The sequence below is a fragment of the Pseudophryne corroboree genome, chromosome 3, assembly GCF_028390025.1.
Source record: "Pseudophryne corroboree isolate aPseCor3 chromosome 3, aPseCor3.hap2, whole genome shotgun sequence".
NCBI lineage: Eukaryota > Metazoa > Chordata > Amphibia > Anura > Myobatrachidae > Pseudophryne > Pseudophryne corroboree.
In genome coordinates, this window is record NC_086446.1 from 225,017,034 (window position 1) to 225,038,786 (window position 21,753).

Here is a 21,753-nt window from a genome sequence, read left to right on the forward strand (position 1 = left end):
CAATTAGCCCTGTCAGCAGTTGATTGGAGGGCTTCAGTTTATATGCTCTTGCAGTGCCTCACACAGACGCCGGTAATAGCTTCCTGCATGCTGTCTCTGTTTGCTGAGAGTGTTTCCAGTCTTGCTGTATCCGGTCGTTCCAGTCCTCAGTTGTCCTGCACTCAGAAGTCGTCATCTTGTTCCTGGAGTCCTGATTGAGCACCGTTTAAACATCCAGTGGTGTTCGTGAGTTGCGGCGTTGCCGTGTGTTGCGGCTTGGCCGCTTTATTATTTATTACTTATTATTTGTGTTTCGGAGCATTTTGCGGAAGATTCCGCTCCCACAGATCCACTCTGGTATCCAGCGGTGCTGGGTAGGAGTTATGGACTAGTGGATTTTGGTTGTCCTTTTACCTGGCGGTTTTTCCGCACATACTTCAGGTTTGGTTAGTTAGCTTGTTGCCCTTGGCCTGTTGTTAGTCAGAGGTCCTCTTGTCATCATCCTGCCTCGGATTTCCCTTTGTCTCTCACTAAGACCGGGGGGCACCGGAGTTGGGCAGACATAATCCGCCTTTCAAACGTGGCTGCCAGGGGCTCAAGAAACCATAGTCTCGCAAGGGATTTCCGATAGCACGGGTGAGACAATAGAGTTAGGGCGCCAGGGGCAACTAGTTTTTCCTGCTCCCGTAACCAGCATTCCCTTCCAGTACTCTGGCCATTGTCATAAGATCTCCTCCGGTCAGGAGTACTGGAATCATAACATTCCTTATTACAGATGGTACCCCATTGTGAAATCTCCCCCGACCGCCAATCAATGGTGGGATTATGAAAGGCCAGCCAAGGGTGACCCAGAACCACTGGAACTGCTGGGCAATGGGTAAGGAAGAACTCGATCTTTTCGGAATGAAGAGCTCCTACCGTAAGTAGTACAGGGGGTGTACAGAGGGAAATAACCCCATTGGACAAAGGAAAGGACTCCCATCTAAACCATGCATGGTGACACACCTACCCAAGGCTAACTGAGGAATGCCTAAGGCCTTGGCCCAAGTTAAGTCCATAAAGTTCCCTGCAGCTCCACTGTCAACAAAAGCCGACACCGAAGAACTGAGGCTGCCAAAGGAAACTTTAGCTGGGACTAAAAGGGAGTTATTCGAGGAGATAAGCTGCAGACCGAAGTGAACCCCCTCACAATTCACTTGGTCGAGGCGTTTCCCGACTTGTTCGGACAATTACGGGCAAAATGTCCCTTACCCCCACAGTACAAACAAAGACCAGAGTTTTGCCTTCTGGCTCTTTCTTCTGGAGACAGCCGGGAGAGACCCATCTGCATGGGCTCCTCTACGTCCTCAGGAATGGAATATACACATGGAGTAGACCTGACAGGTGCTCCTTTTTCAGCCCTCCGCTCTCTGAGACGACGATCAATCTTAATAGAAAGCTCCATGAGTTTATCGAGAGTCTCAGGAGCGGGATACTGAAGGAGACTGTCTTTTATAGACTCTGATAAGCCGAGGCGAAACTGACTGCGCAGGGCTGGGTCATTCCAGCCACAGTCGTTCGACCAACGGCGAAACTCCGTACAATAAACCTCTGCAGGATTTCTACCCTGTCTGAGAGCACGCAACTGACTCTCAGCGGATGCCTCTCTATCAGGGTCATCATACAAAAGCCCTAAAGACCCAAAAAAAGCGTCTACTAACAACAACATCGGATCCTCTGCTTTTAAACCAAATGCCCAGGTCTGAGGATCCCCCTGGAGCAAAGAAATAATAATCCCGACCCGCTGAGATTCAGTACCTGAGGAGATCGGTCTTAAACGAAAATAAAGTTTACAGGATTCTTTAAAATTAAAAAACTCTTTTCTATCACCAGAAAAACGGTCAGGCAAGTGCATTTTTGGTTCAGGGACTACCCTCGGGGATGTTCGTAAAAGATCTTCCTGCGACTTCACCCGAAGGGAAAGATCCTGAACCATCTGAGTAAGTTCTTGAATCTGGCTGACTAGGAGCTGACCAGGATTTGGCCCTAAACCTGTGGGATTCATGAGGCCGATAACTCTTACAAAACTGAATAAGGAAAAAATTAAACTCTGTTTTAATTTTAAGTTTTGGTATAGGCCGGTAATAATGTTCCTCTCAGGCCATGGTCTCATATTTCCATGGATTTTGTGGTAGACCTCCCTCTGTCAGCCGGATTCCGAGTCATATGGGTGGTAGTGGACCGTTTTAGCAAGATGGCTCATTTCATTGCTCTTCCCCGACTGCCATCTGCCCAGGGATTGGCTGTTTTGTTTCTCCGCCATGTTTTCAGACTTCATGGGTTGCCCACTGATATTGTTTCTGATCGGGGTCCACAATTCATTGCACAATTCTGGAGGTCTTTTTGTGCTTCATTAAAGATGAAATTGTCTTTAACATCCGGCTACCATCCCCAGTCCAACGGGCAAACCGAGCGAGTTAACCAATTATTGAAACAGTATTTGCGTTTGTACTCAGCCAAACTCCAGAATGATTGGTCCGAGTTTCTTCCTTTGGCGGAGTTTGCTTACAATAATTCTTGTCATTCCTCCACTAATGTGTCTCCATTCTTTTCAGTTTTTGGTTTTCACCCCAGAGCTAATTCTTTTTTTCAACATTCTTCAGTTTCCTCGCTAACCTTAACCTCTCATCTCAGAGTCATTTGGAAAAAAGTGCACCTTGCTCTCAGAAAAGCGGCCTTTCGAGAGAAAAAATTTTCTGACAGGCTCCGACGTCCTTGCACTTTTAAGGTGGGAGATAGGGTATGGTTGTCGACTCGTAACATTAGACTTCGACAATCCTCAGCTAGATTGGGCCCCAAATTTATTGGACCATTTCATATTATTAAAAAAATCAACCCAGTTGCTTTCCGGTTACGTTTACCAAGAGCTCTCCAGATCGGAAATACGTTCCATTGTTCCCTGTTGAAACCATACGTTTCTTCCAGTAGATTTCCTCGGAAGATCTCTCAGGGGAAATCTCCAGTAGATGTACAGGGACAACAGGAGTTCTTGGTGGAGAAGGTTCTCGATTCCAAATTGTCCCGGGGTCGGCTTTATTTTCTGGTGCACTGGAGAGGCTATGGTCCAGAGGAAAGGTCTTGGGTCCTGGATAAGGATCTCCATGCCCCGAGGCTCAAGAGGGCATTTTTTCGGGAATTTCCTCAGAAACCTGGCTTTAGGGGTTCCTTGAACCCTCCTCAAGGGGGGGGTACTGTTAGGCGCCGGGGTCCGCTCGTCGGTGCGGCCCGGCGCCTAGCAACCAGGGACGCCGTACGCGTACAGCCACCAGCTCCCTGGCAACGCTAGATGCCGGGTGCACAGAGCCGCACGGACCCTAGCAACGGGGACGCCACTGGCGGACCGCGTTCCCCGTTGCTGGGTCCATTTAAATTAAGTAGGGCACCTGTTTCCTGGCCGTGCAGCAAGGCAGCTGCACGGCATCCACGCAATTAGCCCTGTCAGCAGTTGATTGGAGGGCTTCAGTTTATATGCTCTTGCAGTGCCTCACACAGACGCCGGTAATAGCTTCCTGCATGCTGTCTCTGTTTGCTGAGAGTGTTTCCAGTCTTGCTGTATCCGGTCGTTCCAGTCCTCAGTTGTCCTGCACTCGGAAGTCGTCATCTTGTTCCTGGAGTCCTGACTGAGCACCGTTTAAACATCCAGTGGTGTTCGTGAGTCGCGGCGTTGCCGTGTGTTGCGGCTTGGCCGCTTTATTATTTATTACTTATTATTTGTGTTTCGGAGCATTTTGCGGAGGATTCCGCTCCCACAGATCCACTCTGGTATCCAGCGGTGCTGGGTAGGAGTTATGGACTAGTGGATTTTGGTTGTCCTTTTACCTGGCGGTTTTTCCGCACATACTTCAGGTTTGGTTAGTTAGCTTGTTGCCCTTGGCCTGTTGTTAGTCAGAGGTCCTCTTGTCATCATCCTGCCTCGGATTTCCCTTTGTCTCTCACTAAGACCGGGGGGCACCGGAGTTGGGCAGACATAATCCGCCTTTCAAACGTGGCTGCCAGGGGCTCAAGAAACCATAGTCTCGCAAGGGATTTCCGATAGCACGGGTGAGACAATAGAGTTAGGGCGCCAGGGGCAACTAGTTTTTCCTGCTCCCGTAACCAGCATTCCCTTCCAGTACTCTGGCCATTGTCATAAGATCTCCTCCGGTCAGGAGTACTGGAATCATAACAGATGCAGCCAAAAGATGACATTAGCTATTGGGGTATCAAGCTTCGAAAAGCTTGCCAAATTGGTGAGGACTGCAGACCTCATTACGAGTTATGGGGTGCAATGTGAATGTAACAAATATTTCTTAAATCTATTATATATTATGCTTTATATGAGTATAATATATATGTTAGGTAATATGCGTGTGCTTTAGGATTTCTCTGAAGCTATACCACCAGCCTTTAAGTCTGTACAAATGGCCTCATTTTACAGCAATTATTTTGAGGAGAGAAGAAAGAAATAATTTCAGTTGTATTGAGCCCCACGATTCTGACCGCTGCCCGAGCTTGGTGCTCAAGGGAAATGTAATTTCCCCAGAAGCCAGTCACAGGGATGTGTGTCAGGCACGTAAAGGGCAGCAAGTGTTACATTTATGTGTGCACAGTAACCTGACCAATATTACCTGTCCCATTCAGCTGACAGCTAAATATTTACACCTCAGACACAGGTGCACTCTTATCCATTAATTATGATGGGGGATGGGGAATCTAAATTAATAATGTAGCAGAGTAATTTCATTACTAAACTATATCTTCAGTTATCTGTTCATCCTCCAATTGATTTCCTGTTGTCCTGTTCAGTAGCAATGGATTATAATGATATTTAAGAGAGTTGCTTCAAAATAACCTTAAAGGAAGGACCTTTGATCCATTTGTTTAGTTTCTTGACAGTCTTTCCATTTGCTACTGTCTTTGACTATTCATGATGCATTTCCACATTTAATCAACTCCCAGATATAGTTCAAGGTCCTGGCTTAACATTGCTGCTGTCCAGATATTGCAGCATTTAGCAAAACCAGTTTCAATCAATCTGCTCCAGTTGCAATGTGGCTGTCTTGCAATAAGTCATTTTTACTCCAATAGCGGATGTCGTTTGACAATAACTGCTCATAAAATATCTCCAGTCCTTCCATAAGGAACAGTGAGTGTAAATCTCAGCTCAACTCCTTGTTAAAATATAGGGTATGTATGTACAAGTATTTACAAATGTACCACTAATTATTGCTGGTGTTGCGCTAAAATGTTTTATACTTTATAAACTCAGAGTTAATGGGTAAAGGTAGTAAATTCTAAATCTTTGTGTATATCCAAATAATGTATATACTTCAGGTTCCAGTTCGCCCAGATATACAACAATATCAATGGTACTGTACGTAGGGCCTAATTCATGTTTGTATGCCATTGCGATTTTCTAGGCTACGGAATTGTTAATGTTAGCAAGTGCTGCTGCCGCCCACAAATTAAAAGAGACGCCCACTGAAGCCATCTCAAACTCATTTACAATTACGTACACGTTTGTCCATGTTTTTGTACATACGTACGAGCTCACAGTTGACAGCAGATACACGCCCCGAAAACAGCCATGACATGCCTGCGATTTAACAACCACTCCCCCTAAATTCCGTTAACACCTCCAAATGGTCACTTCCTGTCAATCACTTTTCCATGAAATCCTCATTGCGAGCAAACTCACAGCGGCACTTTGGCGCATACGCATTGCGATCGCAGTACATGGGCAGTCTGCCGATAATCGCTCTGTTGCGTGATGATCAGCCATTGCGTACAAACATGAATTCGGCCCATGGTGTTTAAGTTGCAGATATAATTTATCATTGCTGGCACTTATTTTTAACAGGTTAATGAATAAGAAAGGTGTTTCACCACAGGTGATGGCAATCATAAATTAAGAGGAAAGTCCAAGAGCAGAGCATTCTGTCCTCCTGGAGAGAGTCATGTTGGGAGGTATGTCTATACCAGGGGTTCTCAAACTCGGTCCTCAGGACCCCACACAGTGCATGTTTTGCAGGTCACCCAGCAGGTGCACAGGTGTATCAATTACTCACAGACACATTTTAAAAGGTCCACAGGTGGAACTAATTATTTCACTTGTGATTCTGTGAGGAGACCTGCAAAACATGCACTGTGTGGGGTCCTGAGGACCGAGTTTGAGAACCTGTGGTCTATACCATAGGTCTGCAAACTCGGTCCTCATTACCCCACACAGTGCACGTTTTGTAGGTCTCCTCACAGAATCACAAGTGAAATAATTATCTCCACCTGTGGACCTTTTAAAATGTGTCACTGAGTAATTAATACACCTGTGCACCTGCTGGGTTACCTGCAACACATGCACTGTGTAGGGCAGGCATTCCCAACCACAGTCCTCAAGGCACGCCAACAGTGCAGGTTTTAGTGATATCCAGGCTGCAGCACAGATGGTTAAATCAAAATAACTGAGCTACTAATTATGTCACCTGTGCTGAAGCCTGGATATCACTAAAACCTGCACTGTTAGTGTGCCTTGAGGACCGTGGTTGGGAATGCCTGGTGTAGGGTAATGAGTACTGAGTTTGCAGACTTATGGTCTATACAGCATATGTATATTTATTATGGGATGTTTAATCTCTTCCTTACCTCTTATGTTATGTATGTGAGATAAATATGTTTGATACAGAAAATTCCTTTTTTCAGACTTCACTACAGCCTATACCAGCATTTCCCAAACTCGGTCCTCACGGCAGTCCAGGTTTTAAGCATATCCATATATATGCACAGAAGATATAATCAAACTGACTGAGGTGCTAATTAAGTAACCTGTGCTTAAATGTGAATATCCTAAAAACGTGGACTGTTAGTGTGCCTTCAGGTGTGGGAAACCCTGGTATCAGCTGTATGAATAGTGGCGATTAACCTAGATTCTCTATTTCATTTGTCTCACTACAGCACCACTAGCAGCAATAAAAGCGTAATATCTTCCAAAAGCATGTGGTAAGTTCTTAACTTTTCCACAACTATGAAACCACTAAACAATACATTTCTTTGCTTTCCTTGATAATGAACATGTTCTACGGAGAGCCTCCCTTTATGAGTTGTTTTTTTTTTTTTTTTGTCAAATTGCATACATAGGGCCTAATTCTGAGTTGATCGCAGCAGCAATTTTGTTAGCAGTTGGGCAAAACCATGTGCAGTGCAGGTGGGGCAGATATAACATGTGCAGAGAGAGTTAGATATGGGTGGGGTGTATTCAAACTGAAATCTAAATTGCAGTGTAAAAATAAAGCAGCCAGTATTTACCCTGCACAGAAACATAGTAACCCACCCAAATCTAACTCTCTCTGCACATGTTATATCTTCCTCACACGCAGTGAACATGGTTTTGCCCAATTGCTAACAAACTTGTTGCTGCGATCAACTCAGAATTACCCCCATAGAGAACAACACAACTTATTTCTGTTCATTGGTCCTCAGTTCCTGAGCGGTCTACTCTTAAGCTTTTCCACAATTATGACAGAAAGCGAACACATGAGCAATTCTGCAGTGAGCCTCCTAAGCCACTTAATAACAAAATAATGTTGTTTAGACATATTCAATAGTGCAAATGTTAATTTTTTAATTAGAGATTTTGGGGTAAATTTCCTAAAATGGGCGTTCTATTTAAGATGGGATTTTGCCCATAGCAAGCAATCAGATTCTACTTCTCATTTAATTATCACATTCCAGAAGATAATACCTAGAATCTGATTGGTTGCTATGGGAAAAATCCCATACTAAATAGAACTCCCATCTTAGGAAATTTACCACTTTACCTTTTCAAAGAATAGTCTACGTATTATTGTTCTGCAGTTGGACATCAGCACCATCTCTTCATGACAATTTATTGCAATGTAAAATAAAATACCTTATAGACTGTGCCTTCTTATTTATGCTCCTGTCCATATATCATGACTTAAGTATGTGTGACCTAAAAGACATTCCAAAGGCGTTTCTGTGGGATTGCTCAATTACTTCAGAACCATCAATTCACACTAAACGTAGGCAGTCCCTAGGCTATAATGAGAAATTTGAAGTGAAATCCCTCGGCACTGATCGAACTATGCAGAGGAGGAATATCTCTTGCTGTCTCTGTTTGTATAAATGCACTGTGTGTGTGTGTGTGTGTGTGTGTGTGTGTGTGTGTGTGTGTGGATGTGTGTATGTATACACACATACATACACATATTATATATATATATATATATACATACATACAGTTGAGTCACATTATTATGACCACCTCCTACATTTGACTTCGGCAGTGTGTAGCTCCAGTGGCGTAAGTTTGTCCCAGTCGCCTGGAGGCAAGAAAAATATTGGTGCATTTATATATTTAATATATATATATTTATTTGCTCCTGCATAGCAAGCCTGCAAATTCTAACTATATGAAGCTACTACAAAACCGTTGCAACTAGGCAGATCTATGTAGGGGTCCAGCCACACACTACATAGATCTGCTCAGTCACTCACAATGCTGATTATTTCTCCGACAATTGGTTTGCAAGTGTCATAACCAGGATTAGAACCCACAACCTATTACACTGGAAGCATGCACCTTACTGATGGAGATATTTGCTGTTGCATGGGAAGTATGAGAATTCTAACTACAGTATATGAAGTTACTTGTAATTGTCAGAGAAATAACTTCATATAGTTAGAATTCTCATGCTTCCTTTATAGGAGCAAATAGCTTCATCAGTAAGGTGTCTGCTTCCAGTGTATCTATAATAAAGAGGGTGTGATTTGTAAGGTGTAGTGGCTAGTTGGGAAGTCGGCTACAGAAGAGATACCGGCTGCTGTCATTTAACTTAATTTATTAATGTCGCTGAACACACGGAACAGGAGGAGAGGTGCCCCCCTTCAAAGCAGAAGCCCGGCGGCAGCTCACTCCGTTGCCTCCCAGAGTTCTGCCTCTGTGTAGCTCATGAAGTACGTCATGGGTCGTGCACTGGCTTGGTGAGTATATAAGGTGTGCAATAGGCCATATGCACAAATCACTTGTTGCTGTCATGGGTAAAAGGGACGATTTATCCAAGTTGCTAAAAAGGATGATTATCGGCTTTCAGGCCATGGGTGGCAGTGTTTATGAAACAGTTTGTGAACTGTTCGTGTGCTGCTGTAGTGAAGGTGTATCGTGACTGGACATATGGCACCATTGCAAATAATCGACGTGGAAACTGCGGAGCACCACGTGCCATTGATGTGAGTGGTGAATGTCGGCTATGAAGGTGCGCGAGAGACGTCCGACACACTACAGTGGAGCAGCTCATCGTCTTACCTGGTCGAGTCACAGTATTATGACCACCAGCTAACAGCCAGAGTAACTTCTGTGTGCAGCACAGACGGCAGCTAGATAGGCTGAACTGTCATTTTAGACACGTCTGATAGCCCCCTGGTTCATTTTCATGGTGAGCTGCTCCGCTGTAGTGTGTCGGTTGTCCCTCACGCACCTTCGTAGTCGACGTTCACTACTCACATCAATGGCAGGTATAGCGTCGCAGTTTCCACATCTGTTGTTCGTAATGGAGCCATTTGTCCAATCATGATCAGTCAGGACAGGGGCTTACCTTCTATAGAGTGCGCAATGCACATGGACTGCATAAGCCCCTTGATCTATGTACTCACCCTGCACCCATGGTGTGGACCCTTTGACACTTGTTTCCTTTATAGCTGCAATAAAAGAGCTGGAGTTCCTGCATGTGTTCCCGTGCAATGATACAGCTCTTCTGCTATCTGTGCGAGAAAGGGACTAGGGATGATAAAGATGAGGGAGATGAGTTGGATGAAGAGACTACAGATGGTATTGCACTCCCAAGTGATACTCAGCATTATAGATAATTAACTCCAAAATGATTTGCTAAGCTGAACTTCTAGGTTGTAATAGAGAAGATAACTCAAGGTAAAATAAACGTTTTTTTTGGAAAAAATGTTGATTACACTTAACCCTTATATGCCTCAGTCTATACCATGGGTCTTCAACCTGTGGCACCCCAGCTGTTGTGGAACTACACATGCCCTGCCACAGTTTTGCTAATAAGGCATCTTAAAACTGAGGCAGGTCATGCTGAGATGTGTAGTTCTGCAGCAGGTTCAAGACCCATGGTCTAAATTTAAAGAATAGATGTTCATACAGGTGCATGGCACATTGAAGGGGTGATTGATGGGAGGCAAGGGGACTGGGGGAGTCAGTGTTTCCGAAGCTGGACATCCATTCTATCGCTGCATCACAATTTTTCATTATTTATTTTTTTTTTTAGATGTATGCCTATAGGGAGGATTGTAATATTGCACAATAGATCATTAAATTCTTAAAACAACTTTGAGGCAAAAGTAAAGGGCCCTACTCACTGGCCGACCCGCCGCCGAGCTGCCCGACGGCGGATACGGCCGACGAGCGACCCGGCGGCGGGGGGGCAGTGACGGGAGGAGTGAAGTTTCTTCACTCCCCCCGTCACGCGGCTGCATTGAAGTGCAGGCAAATATGGACGAGATCGTCCATATTGGCCTGCATGCACAGCCGACGGGAGATCAGCGATGAACGAGCGCGGGGACGCGCATCGTTCATCGCTGGAGTCTCCACACTGAAAGATATGAACGAGTTCTCGTTCATTTATAAACGAGATCGTTCATATCTTTCAGAAAATCGGCCAGTGTGTAGGGCCTATCAGCCACCTCATAGACAGTAGAAGTAAATCCGAACAGCGCATGTTGAGATTACAAGAGCAGAGCAAGGAAAACACACAAGCAAAAAAATGTATTCAGAACTGCTTATATATAGGCCCAAACTAGTCACAGGAACCAAGGAATTATGGGGTCTATTTACTAAGCCTTGGATGGAGATAAAGTGGAGAGAGATAAAGTACCAGCCAATCAGCTCCTAACTACCATGTCAAAGGCTGGGTTTGAAAAATGACAGTTAGGAGCGGATTGGCTGGCACTTTATCTCCGTCCACTTTATCTCCATCCAAGGCTTAGTAAATAGACCCCAATATCTGGTATTTCCACCTCCAGCCATTAGAGCACAGCTTCTCAAACTCGGTCCTCAGGACCCCACACAGTGCATGTTTTGCAGGTCTCCTCACAGAATCACAAGTGAAATAATTAGCTCCACCTGTGGACCTTTTAAAATGTGTCAGTGAGTAATTGATACACCTGTGCACCTGCTGGGTTACCTGCAAAACATGCACTGTGTGGGGTCCTGAGGACTGAGTTTGAGAACCACTGCATTAGAGGATACCACTTTCCTTTAACCAAGAATCCTCTGATCCAATACTGGCCATCTTGATTAATGGCAAGTGGTGTCTCCTAATGTCTAAGCTAATCAAATTTAAATCTAATGTCATGTGACAAATAACCCATAACATATTTTACATTGTAATTATTAATTCAGCAATAAAAAAAAATCACAGATGAAGGAGTCACGTGCTACAATCTTACTGCGCCAATGTCAGTAGTAAACAAGTTAATTTTACCAGGTGCTGCTAATCAATTCCACTTCATTATTTCATATTTACAAAGTGTTAGCATCTCAACACAAAAGTGGAACCTTTGGCAGTTTGGTCTGGAGCATCCAGGTGTTAGCAACAAGCTAATGAGGAAAGACATCTGCAGTGATCTCGGAAAACATACTGTCTGATAATCATGATATGGCTATTTTCAGACCATTTAAAAACCATCGGTGTACAATGAGAAAGACTGTTTATAAAGACAGCAAATAAATGGGCATTTTAGCCACCTCATCCATAAATCATACTATGTGATAATCTGAGACATTACGAAGAACCCAAATGCTTCATCACTGATTTAAAGTCCTCTATTCAATGTAGTAAGAGCCGGATACAATTAGCCATGGTAATTATTAACCGGGGGGTTACACAACGGGGTATATTTTACCACTAAGTGGGTGGGTTGTAACTTGTAATGTTATGGAAGATCTATTGCCACTTGGGGATGGGGAGGTGGGGTTCTGTTGACAATTAGGGGTGGATGCAATTTTACAATGTGGAGCTATGGACACAGGGGAGTGCAAGACACCCCTGTCATATTTTTTTCCCCCCAATAAACTGTTTCAATTAATTTTTACTGGATGTGTTATGGACAAACTACAAATAGAAAATGTCCAGTGTTTAGAGACTCTTACAGTAACCACACACCAAAAATGCAGGATTATTCAACTACCTTAGCATAAGACCTCTACATCATACACTAGTCGCATACCCCTTAATGAATGAGCACCCAGGCAAAAGTTACCAATCCCATAGAAGGCCAATGAGGAGGGCAAACAAAGTGCAATGCCAGAAAGCAGAAAGTATCCTACAGTACTTCGGAACAGATTTAACGAGTGATATTCTTGTTATCTCTCTTTAGTTACTAATCTTAAATGGTGCTCCGTCCAATCAGCGCCTAGCTGTCATGTGTTTGAAAAATGACAGTCAGAAGCTGATTGGAGGGGGCACCATTTAGGTTTAGCAACTAAAGAGAGATAAGAATATCACTCATTATTAGATCTGCCCCTTAGTTATCAATTTATTATAGACACCATTAATCACCATGGAAACTCAGCTGCTAAGCAAAGACCTGAGCTTTGTACCTACCTTCCAGTGGAAGGTAGAATCATAAAGATTGCACGGACAATTTACAGTGAAAGAATATTTTCAAAACAAATTTGATTCTAAACTTGAGAATGCTGAAATATTAACACGATTAAGAAAACTACAAGCAAGATCAATGCTTCGTTTCCACCTAGGTAATAAAGCGCTGCCGCCCCCCGACCCATACCTGATTGACAGGCAGAGGCGTTCGCATTTTCTGCGAGGCACCTGCAGTAAATGCGGGCGCATGGGCAGGATGGGCCCTTCGGATGTGCCCACGGAGCGATAGTAAACATTCAGGTTGGATTGCTATTTGCGATCCAACCTGAATTAGCCCTCAAGCACAGTATAACCTACCCACTTTCTTACAAAGAAAATGTGATGTTTTAATTGCCCAGGTTGTACCCCTTGTCACTACATGACAGCTTGTACATATTTCTGTCATCCCCCCTTGTCACTACATGACAGCTTGTACATATTTCTGTCATCCATATCAAGGCAAAACGTTTCGGATTCAGCACCATCTTACTTGCTAATCCTAATGTATGTATTGTGGTGCCCTTGAGGCTTACGTTTTGTCGGCAAAACTGAACAATAATTTAAGATGTCATTACAAAGATCTGCCAGGTGTCTGGATATAGCGATTAACTTATGGCCCGGCATTTTGCCCTTAAGGATCATAATTTGGCATCTGTACGATACACAATAGTTGACCACATCCCACCCCTTAAAAAAAATAATTGCTACAATGTGAATCCAGATGGATTTTTAAGTTGAAGATACTAGCCCTTAAAGCAGTGTTTCCCAACATCGGTCCTCAAGGCACACTAACAGTCCATTTGCACCCCCACCCCCCCCTACAGCTCCATACCACATGCTGCTGTATCAGATCTCCTCATTCTCCTCCTCTGTGCCCATGTGCAGCCGCCACCGAATCTACTGCACAGCAGCAGCAGCCAATCGACTGTCTCTGGCCTAGCTCATGTGGCGCTGGCGGCTCACCCCAGTCCAGCCGCCGGGGAGCGTGTCTGTGATGCCAGATCCAGCACACAGGAGAGTGGGGGTGACAGGCTCAGCAGTATGTAAGTTGCCAGTGGAGAAGTGGAGCGAGCACTCTGGGCAACTGCTGCTGCTGGGGTAGAAGCTGGTGACTGCGGAGCTGGAGGATATGGATTTGCTGTCTCTACCAGACATGTCATCTCAGCTGCGGGAAGCCTCCATATGAGAAGCAGTGGGTAAGGAACATGGGGCAAGCAGCACATGTGCTTAGGTAGGGGTGGATTTAGCCTATACAATTTCATCTTTAGGTCTGACTGCCTGTATCTGAACAATGTAGCTGCCAGCTCTGTCTTTGCAGCAGATACAGGAGACTTATCTCTCTCTCTCTCTCTCTCTCGCTGACCCCTCTCTCTCTCTCTCACCCCAGTCTGTCTCTCCTTTGATCGATCTCTCTCTCTCTGACCCGTCTCTCTCTGACCCCGTCTACCTCTCCACTGATCTCTCTCTCTCTCTGACCCGTCTCGCTCTCTCTCTCCTGTTCTCTCTCTCACTCACTTATGATCTCTATCTCTCTCTCTCTATCTGACACGTCTGTCTCTCCACTGATCTCTCTCTCTCTGACCTCTGTCTGTCTCTCCACTGATCTCTCTTCCTCTGACCCCTGTCTGTCTGTCTCTCCTGATCTCTCTCTCTTTCTCTCACTCAGCGATCTCTATATCTCTCTCTCTCTCTCTCTCTGACCCGTCTGTCTCTCCACTGATCTCTCTCTCTTACCCCTGTCTGTCTTTTCACTGATCTCTCTCTCTCTGACCCCTGTCTCTCACTGACCCCTGATCTCTCTCTCTCTGACCCATCTCTCTCTCTCTCTGGTTCGAGAAGTGGGAGGAGTAATGAGTGGAGGGGAAGAAGTCAGGATTCATTCATAAACTGCTCCCCCTAAAAGAAAAGTCTGGATCCGCCCCTGTATCCATGCTTGAGCACAGATGGTACTACTACTAATACAGTCACCTGTGCTCAGGTATGGCTAGCCTTAAAACCTGGACTGTTATACCCATTTAGACTGCAAATGCAGGGGCGCACCTGGGATTTACACATGGGTACATCCCGGGTGCGACCCAGAAGAGACCCCTTTCAGATCGGCGACCCCGACCCGGCATATTGCAGGGTCGATGCTGTCACCGTGTCCCATTGGAGGGGGAAATTGGAGATGACATGATTTCCAAGCGCTGCCTCTTCCTATAGTGTAAATGGGTCCTGGGTCACATCGACCCGGCTTACCTGTTCACACCCAGGTTGCTGCGCGTTCACATGCAATAACCCTGGTTATTGCTTGCAGTCTGAAAGGGGTTTTAGTGTGCCTTAAAGATGGTGGTTGGGAACCCCTGCCCTGAAGGTTTAAATTAGGACTCAAGTTCTTTAAGTATAAACTGATTGCAGGCAGCTAGTAGTCTGATGTTTGATATATTTTCTCTAACGTCCTAGTGGATGCTGGGGACTCCGAAAGGACCATGGGGAATAGCAGCTCCGCAGGAGACTGGGCACAAAAGTAAAAGCTTTAGGACTACCTGGTGTGCACTGGCTCCTCCCCCTATGACCCTCCTCCAAGCCTCAGTTAGATTTTTGTGCCCGAACGAGAAGGGTGCAGTCTAGGTGGCTCTCCTGAGCTGCTTAGAAAAAAGTTTAGTTTTAGGTTTTTTATTTTCAGTGAGACCTGCTGGCAACAGGCTCACTGCACCGAGGGACTAAGGGGAGAAGAAGCGAACTCACCTGCGTGCAGAGTGGATTGGGCTTCTTAGGCTACTGGACATTAGCTCCAGAGGGACGATCACAGGCCCAGCCATGGATGGGTCCCAGAGCCGCGCCGCCGTCCCCCTTACAGAGCCAGAAGACTGAAGAGGTCCGGAAAATCGGCGGCAGAAGACGTCCTGTCTTCAATAAGGTAGCACACAGCACCGCAGCTGTGCGCCATTGCTCTCAGCACACTTCACACTCCGGTCACTGAGGGTGCAGGGCGCTGGGGGGGGGCGCCCTGAGACGCAATAAAAACACCTTTTTTGGCAAAAAATACATCACATATAGCTCCTGGGCTATATGGATGCATTTAACCCCTGCCAATTTTTCCATAAAAAAGCGGGAGAAAGGCAGCCGAAAAGGGGGCGGAGCCTATCTCCTCAGCACACTGGCGCCATTTTTTCCTCACAGCTCCGTTGGAGGAAGGCTCCCTGACTCTCCCCTGCAGTCCTGAACTACAGAAACAGGGTAAAACAAGAGAGGGGGGGCACTAATTTGGCAGATAAATATATATTGCAGCTATATCAGGGAAAAACACTTAGATAAGGTTATCCCTATATATATATAGCGCTCTGGTGTGTGCTGGCAAACTCTCCCTCTGTCTCCCCAAAGGGCTAGTGGGGTCCTGTCCTCTGTCAGAGCATTCCCTGTGTGTGTGCTGTGTGTCGGTACGTTGTGTCGACATGTATGAGGAGGAAAATGGTGTGGAGGCGGAGCAATTGCCTGTGTTAGTGATGTCACCCCCTAGGGAGTCGACACCTGACTGGATGGTCTTATGGAAAGAATTACGTGATAGTGTCAGCACTTTACAAAAGACTGTTGACGACATGAGACAGCTGGCAAATCAGTTAATACCTGTACAGGCGTCTCAAACACCGTCAGGGGCTCTAAAACGCCCGTTACCTCAGGTCGATACAGACACTGACACGGACACTGACTCCAGTGTCGACGGTGAGGAAACAAACGTATTTTCCAGTAGGGCCACACGTTACATGATCACGGCAATGAAGGAGGTTTTGAACATTTCTGATACTACAAGTACCACAAAAAAGGGTATTATGTGGGGTGTGAAAAAACTACCAGTAGTTTTTCCTGAATCAGATGAATTAAATGAGGTGTGTGATGAAGCGTGGGTTTCCCCCGATAAAAAACTGCTAATTTCTAAAAAATTATTGGCATTATACCCTTTCCCGCCAGAGGTTAGGGCACGTTGGGAAACACCCCCTAGGGTAGATAAGGCGCTCACACGCTTATCAAAACAAGTGGCGTTACCGTCTCCTGATATGGCCGCCCTCAAGGAACCAGCTGATAGGAAGCTGGAAAATATCCTAAAAAGTATATACACACATACTGGTATTATACTGCGACCAGCAATCGCCTCAGCCTGGATGTGCAGTGCTGGGGTGGCTTGGTCGGATTCCCTGACTGAAAATATTGATACCCTGGACAGGGACAATATATTATTGACTATAGAGCATTTAAAGGATGCATTTCTATATATGCGAGATGCACAGAGGGATATTTGCACTCTGGCATCAAGAGTAAGTGCGATGTCCATTTCTGCCAGAAGAGGGTTATGGACGCGACAGTGGTCAGGTGATGCGGATTCCAAACGGCATATGGAAGTATTGCCGTATAAAGGGGAGGGGTTATTTGGGGTCGGTCTATCGGACCTGGTGGCCACGGCAACGGCTGGGAAATCCACCTTTTTACCCCAGGTCACCTCTCAGCAGAAAAAGATACCGTCTTTTCAGGCTCAGTCCTTTCGTCCCCATAAGGGCAAGCGGGCAAAAGGCCACTCATATCTGCCCCGGGGCAGAGGAAGGGGAAAAAGACTGCAGCAGACAGCCTCTTCCCACGAACAGAAGCCCTCCCCCGCTTCTGCCAAATCCTCAGCATGACGCTGGGGCCTTACAAGCGGACTCAGGCACGGTGGGGGCCCGTCTCAAGAATTTCAGCGCGCAGTGGGCTCACTCGCAAGTGGACCCATGGATCCTGCAGGTAGTATCTCAGGGGTACAAATTGGAATTCGAGACGTCTCCCCCTCGCCGGTTCCTGAAGTCTGCTTTACCAACGTCTCCCCCCGACAGGGAGGCGGTATTGGAAGCCATTCACAAGCTGTATTCCCAGCAGGTGATAATCAAGGTACCCCTCCTACAACAGGGAAAGGGGTATTATTCCACGCTGTTTGTGGTACCGAAGCCGGACGGCTCGGTGAGACCCATTTTAAATCTGAAATCCTTGAACACTTACATAAAAAGGTTCAAGTTCAAGATGGAGTCACTCAGAGCAGTGATAGCGAACCTGGAAGAAGGGGACTATATGGTGTCTCTGGACATCAAGGATGCTTACCTCCATGTCCCAATTTGCCCTTCTCACCAAGGGTACCTCAGGTTTGTGGTACAGAACTGTCACTATCAGTTTCAGACGCTGCCGTTTGGATTGTCCACGGCACCCCGGGTCTTTACCAAGGTAATGGCCGAAATGATGATTCTTCTTCGAAGAAAAGGCGTCTTAATTATCCCTTACTTGGACGATCTCCTGATAAGGGCAAGGTCCAGAGAACAGTTAGAGGTCGGAGTAGCACTATCTCAAGTAGTACTACGACAGCACGGATGGATTCTAAATATTCCAAAATCGCAGCTGATTCCGACGACACGTCTGCTGTTCCTAGGGATGATTCTGGACACAGTACAGAAAAAGGTGTTTCTCCCGGAGGAGAAAGCCAGGGAGTTATCCGACCTAGTCAGGAACCTCCTAAGACCAGGCCAAGTGTCAGTGCATCAATGCACAAGGGTCCTGGGAAAGATGGTGGCTTCTTACGAAGCGATTCCATTCGGCAGATTCCACGCAAGAACTTTTCAGTGGGATCTGCTGGACAAATGGTCCGGATCGCATCTTCAAATGCATCAGCGGATAACCCTGTCTCCAAGGACAAGGGTGTCTCTCCTGTGGTGGTTACAGAGTGCTCATCTCCTAGAGGGCCGCATATTCGGCATTCAGGATTGGGTCCTGGTGACCACGGATGCCAGCCTGAGAGGCTGGGGAGCAGTCACACAGGGAAAAAATTTCCAGGGCTTGTGGTCAAGCATGGAAACGTCACTTCACATAAATATCCTGGAACTAAGGGCCATTTACAATGCCCTAAGTCAGGCAAGGCCTCTGCTTCAGGGTCAGCCGGTGTTGATCCAGTCGGACAACATCACGGCAGTCGCCCACGTAAACAGACAGGGCGGCACAAGAAGCAGGAGGGCAATGACGGAAGTTGCAAGGATTCTTCGCTGGGCGGAAAATCATGTGATAGCACTGTCAGCAGTGTTCATTCCGGGAGTGGACAACTGGGAAGCAGACTTCCTCAGCAGACACGATCTTCACCCGGGGGAGTGGGGACTTCACCCAGAAGTCTTCCACATGATTGTGAACCGTTGGGAAAAACCAAAGGTGGACATGATGGCGTCCCGCCTCAACAAAAAACTGGACAGATACTGCGCCAGGTCAAGGGACCCTCAGGCAATAGCTGTGGATGCTCTGGTAACACCGTGGGTGTACCAGTCAGTATATGTGTTCCCTCCTCTGCCTCTCATACCCAAGGTACTGAGAATCATAAGAATGAGAGGTGTAAAGACTATACTCGTGGCTCCGGATTGGCCAAGAAGGACTTGGTACCCGGAAATTCAAGAGATGCTCACGGAAGACCCGTGGCCTCTACCTCTAAGAAAGGACCTGCTCCAGCAGGGACCATGTCTGTTCCAAGACTTACCGCGGCTGCGTTTGACGGCATGGCGGTTGAACGCCGGATCCTGAAGGAAAAAGGCATTCCGGATGAAGTTATCCCTACCCTGATCAAAGCCAGGAAGGATGTAACTGTGCAACATTATCACCGTATTTGGCGTAAATATGTTGCGTGGTGTGAGGCCAGGAAGGCCCCTACAGAGGAATTTCAACTGGGTCGATTCCTGCATTTCCTGCAAACAGGACTGTCTATGGGCCTCAAATTAGGGTCCATTAAGGTTCAAATTTCGGCCCTGTCGATATTCTTCCAAAAAGAACTAGCTTCAGTTCCTGAAGTTCAGACGTTTGTCAAGGGGGTACTGCATATACAGCCTCCTTTTGTGCCTCCAGTGGCACCTTGGGATCTCAATGTAGTTTTGGGATTCCTAAAATCACATTGGTTTGAACCACTCACCACTGTGGATTTAAAATATCTCACATAGAAAGTGGTAATGCTGTTAGCCCTGGCTTCAGCCAGGCGTGTATCAGAATTGGCGGCTTTATCCTATAAAAGCCCTTACCTAATTTTTCATACGGACAGGGCAGAATTGAGGACTCGTCCTCAATTTCTCCCTAAGGTGGTTTCAGCATTTCACTTAAACCAGCCTATTGTGGTGCCTGCGGCTACTAGGGACTTGGAGGATTCCAAGTTGCTGGACGTAGTCAGGGCCCTGAAAATATATGTTTCCAGGACGGCTGGAGTCAGAAAATCTGACTCGCTGTTTATCCTGTATGCACCCAACAAGCTGGGTGCCCCTGCTTCTAAGCAGACGATTGCTCGTTGGATTTGTAGTACAATTCAGCTTGCACATTCTGTGGCAGGCCTGCCACAGCCAAAATCTGTAAAAGCCCATTCCACACGGAAAGTGGGCTCATCTTGGGCGGCTGCCCGAGGGGTCTCGGCTTTACAACTTTGCCGAGCAGCTACTTGGTCAGGGGCAAATACGTTTGCAAAATTCTACAAATTTGATACCCTGGCTGAGGAAGACCTGGAGGTCTCTCATTCGGTGCTGCAGAGTCATCCGCACTCTCCCGCCCGTTTGGGAGCTTTGGTATAATCCCCATGGTCCTTTCGGAGTCCCCAGCATCCACTAGGACGTTAGAGAAAATAAGAATTTACTTACCGATAATTCTATTTCTCATAGTCCGTAGTGGATGCTGGGCGCCCATCCCAAGTGCGGATTGTCTGCAATACTTGTACATAGTTATTGTTACAAAAATCGGGTAATTATTGTTGTGAGCCATCTTTTCAGAGGCTCCTCTGTTATCATGCTGTTAACTGGGTTCAAATCACAAGTTGTACGGTGTGATTGGTGTGGCTGGTATGAGTCTTACCCGGGATTCAAAATCCTTCCTTATTGTGTACGCTCGTCCGGGCACAGTATCCTAACTGAGGCTTGGAGGAGGGTCATAGGGGGAGGAGCCAGTGCACACCAGGTAGTCCTAAAGCTTTTACTTTTGTGCCCAGTCTCCTGCGGAGCCGCTATTCCCCATGGTCCTTTCGGAGTCCCCAGCATCCACTACGGACTATGAGAAATAGAATTATCGGTAAGTAAATTCTTATTTTAAATGTGATCACATACTGTATATGCCAGACCCTCCAACATGACCCGCCCCACTAGGTACAAAATACTCTGTTTCTGGACTTCCCTCTTAATTTATGATTTCCATCACCTGTGTTGAACTAGTTAAATGATAAGAAAGCTGTTTCTTCACAGGTAATGGCAATAATAAATTAAGAGGGAAGTCCAGAAACAGAGCATTTTGTACCTAGTGGGGCGGGTCATGTTGGAGGGTATGTATATGCTTGTCACTATTGTTTTGATATAACATTTATTCATACTTGCCTACCTGACCCTCTCCATGAGGAAGAAAATGCTCTGTTCCTGGACTTTCCTGGTAATGTATGATTGCCATCACCTGTGGTGAGCTAGTTAATTGATAAGAAAGGTGTTTCACCAAAGGTGATGGCAATCATACATTACTAGGAAAGTCCAGGAACAGAGAATTTTCTATGAGGGTCAGGTAGGCAAGTATGCATTTATTTATGTATTACATTAAGTATTTTCAATAAAGGTTGTACCTGCATAAACATAGATCAGCCTTAGTGACCTTGATATGTAAAGTTTTACTTGTTTACTGAAACTATTAAAGATATAACCTGCTGCACTTTTAAATACTCATGTGTTTCTGTGTTTCCATGGTGATAGGTGATGTCAACACACTGTGTGGAGGCCATGTGATTACCCATGAGCCCCAGTGGTCAGTTTCCATAGAGAATCCCAGGTACCTGCGGCAGGGCAAATTTAGTGGTTAAATTGTCATTGACTAACAGCTGGAGGGTGGATATACCACTGATTATACTGAACAGTTGCAGCTGCAGTCAGAGTGGTGAGTAGTATAAGTGTTTATTATTGGTATGTAAAACTTATCCCTGATGAAAGTAAATCCTTACTGAGTCTGAAATGCTGGCACACAGGAATTTGTAGCTTCATCTGTATTTTGCAAGTCCCGGAGTGCTTCCATAAGGTCTCTTAATAATTAAAATTTACAAATATGTTTT

General features: G+C 45.9%; 1 protein-coding gene and 1 long non-coding RNA gene across 3 annotated transcripts in view; one reads left to right on the top strand and one right to left on the bottom strand.

The window, feature by feature from the left end:
• Positions 1-21,410, bottom strand: part of LOC135055154 (uncharacterized) — a 73,044-nt gene extending 51,634 nt beyond the window's left edge. The window contains exons 1-3 of the long non-coding RNA XR_010243657.1: positions 21,274-21,410; positions 9,664-9,787; positions 7,901-7,963 (exon numbers count right to left, since the gene is read on the bottom strand). This is a non-coding gene — a long non-coding RNA (uncharacterized LOC135055154). The remainder of the gene's footprint in view (positions 1-7,900; positions 7,964-9,663; positions 9,788-21,273) is intronic.
• Positions 21,401-21,753, top strand: part of OGDHL (oxoglutarate dehydrogenase L) — a 245,586-nt gene continuing 245,233 nt past the window's right edge. For both annotated transcript variants that reach the window (XM_063958855.1, XM_063958856.1), the window contains exon 1: positions 21,401-21,581. The gene's annotated coding sequence lies outside the window, so the exon portion shown is untranslated. The remainder of the gene's footprint in view (positions 21,582-21,753) is intronic.